Source organism: Heptranchias perlo, unplaced genomic scaffold, assembly GCF_035084215.1.
Source record: "Heptranchias perlo isolate sHepPer1 unplaced genomic scaffold, sHepPer1.hap1 HAP1_SCAFFOLD_133, whole genome shotgun sequence".
Lineage (NCBI taxonomy): Eukaryota > Metazoa > Chordata > Chondrichthyes > Hexanchiformes > Hexanchidae > Heptranchias > Heptranchias perlo.
The window spans coordinates 158,333-160,650 of record NW_027138569.1 but is presented as its reverse complement, the minus strand read 5'-3'; the positions used below and the strand labels follow the sequence as shown (position 1 = coordinate 160,650).

General features: G+C 47.2%; 1 non-coding gene across 1 annotated transcript; it reads right to left on the bottom strand.

Annotated features, from left to right (window-relative positions):
• Nucleotides 1-264: 264 nt before the first annotated feature.
• Nucleotides 265-360, bottom strand: trnai-uau (transfer RNA isoleucine (anticodon UAU)). Its single transcript has 2 exons — nt 323-360; nt 265-300 (listed from the first exon to the last, which is right to left on the bottom strand). It is a non-coding gene; the product is annotated as a tRNA-Ile (tRNA).
• Between the last annotated feature and the right edge of the window lie 1,958 nt (nt 361-2,318).

Here is a 2,318-nt window from a genome sequence, read left to right as displayed (position 1 = left end):
TCCCCAGAGTCTGGAAAGTCCCCGATAGTTATACTGGGGCATAAACAAGTGCATTTGTGGCGGACGGCCAGGTCAAACAGCTGGTGGCATGAGGCGTCTTGCGCGTTGAAAACAAGTTTAGCTGCTGACAACACTTGTGATATGTCATAGAGTTCACCCGAATGTTCCAGTGCCCACATGAGAACACGAAGAAGGAGATGCTTCAGGGAACAGACCAGCTGTCCCTTGAACTCCGGTGGAAATGTTAGAAGCAAAAGTTTAAACTGCTCCAGGTGAGGCTCGAACTCACAACCTCGGCATTTCTTGAGCCTGAATACTGTTATATAAGTACCGCGCGCTAACCGATTGCGCCACTGGAGCCGCGTTGATTTAGTAGTCTCATCAAACACACTCATTTTCGGCCTGTAAGACTGCATATTCTTTCAGGCAGGTTTCCAAGTGGACAGATGCCGCCATCTGCCACTTGGGCATTGGTGTTTTGGAAATCGAATTCTTTCCTGCCACACACGAAGCAAGTGTTCGATTAACGCCCAATGTAGCAGCATTTTCATTCTGCATTCATGACATCGCGTGAATTGCGATAAATTCATATTCAGCTTCGATCTGCACAACATCTTGAGACACTTTCTTTTCTCCATGTGTGTTGTTTTCAGTTCACCTCGGCTTCTCTACGCAAAGGGTGGGAGACGTTTTGGAACGCTATTCTGCAGATGGTAGTTGATGGTAGCGCACTTGTGAATGCTAATTCTGAGATTGATAGATTTCTGTGAAACAAGGGTATTAAGGGATATGGGGCGAAGCCGGGTATATGGAGTGAGGTCACAGCTCCGCCATGATCTCATTGAATGGTGGAACAGGATCGACGGGCTAAGTGTCACTGCCACTTGCTGCCTCCTGATATGCGCCACCTTCACCTGCAAGAAAGCGGGATGTGTGGCTGAGTGATGTGCCTGTCATGGTTAAATAGCTGCCAGTGTGTGTGACCTATGAGTTGTGGCTGGGCGGCTTGCAACAGTGGTAATGTGTAAGAGCGAGAGGAAGCCTCTGGTTACAAGAGTTGAGTGCTGATGGAAAGAGTTTGTTCGTATGTGGGGGATGGGGGTGTATTGCGTGGTGCATTTGGGCGGAGATGCCATTTGAGAGTTGCCCTCACGCACCTTGACCACTCACGTCAAAGTATTGAACGTGTTCCTGCACTGCATCCATGTTCATGATGCTGTGCGCCTGGCATTGACTTCGTCCCCCGCTGCCTCCCACTGCCTTTTGGATATATGTCTGGAGGGCCTCTTGCCCGCGCCCACCCCTGTGGATAAAGCATGCTCCTCCTCCTGTTCAACTGCACCACAGTCTCACAGCATCATCAGAGAACCTTGGTGCATGCACCCTCCAGGCCTGGTACCAAATCAGATCGGCAGATTGGTGAGGTCTGGTGTGCAGATTGGAGGATATGGGATTTAATTGTGCACAACTTATATTCAATGTTTCAACATAACTCATCAGTTTGCAAACATTGGGATGGAACCTGCATCTGTGTTTTATGTGTACAATGTCTAATCTCCGTTCAGACTCCGTTTGGAAAGTAGACTGTTATTTTAAGCAAATAACAGGTACTAGCTGTGTTTATTCGATTTCTGAGAAACATCCTCCTTTAAAGAGATTGAGCTCCCCCCGGCGGTGGAAAGTGCGAATTGCATTGATTCCACTTCCAAGGCCCGAAAGAGAACGCTGAATGCAGGTGAGTCCTCGGGCCAGCTGAATCTTGCGTCCTGCGTGCCCAAGAGTCATTGGGCACGGGGTAACAGGGCATCACGCTATCTGCGACCAAAAACTACCCTTATCCAATTTTTCCCCCAACGTTTCCTGCGTGCGCCAGTCGACAGGATTCGCAAATGGAGCCACTGGAAGAATGATTGCATTTAGATAGCGCCCGTCGCCACCTCGGACGTCCCAAAGCGCGTTACGGACAATGTAGCACTTTTTGAAGTGTAGTCACTGCTGACATGTAGGAAACGAGGCAGCCAAGTTGCACACAGCAAGATCCCAAACACAGCGATGTTACAATGAACAGATAATTTATTATAGTGATGTTACTGGAGGGATGAATATTGAACAGGGCTCCGGGGAGAACTGGTTACCCTTAAAGGTGAAGACAAGGTGATTGTATCAGTTCGAGTTTTGACCTTTGTAATGTTTTTCTTTGCTTATTTTTATCTGTTTCAGATTCCAATTGATCAGAAACTGAAAACTAAATTCTTAATGAATTTTCGATAAATCTGTCACTCAAAATAAACAATGTTATAAATAAAGAAATAAAACGG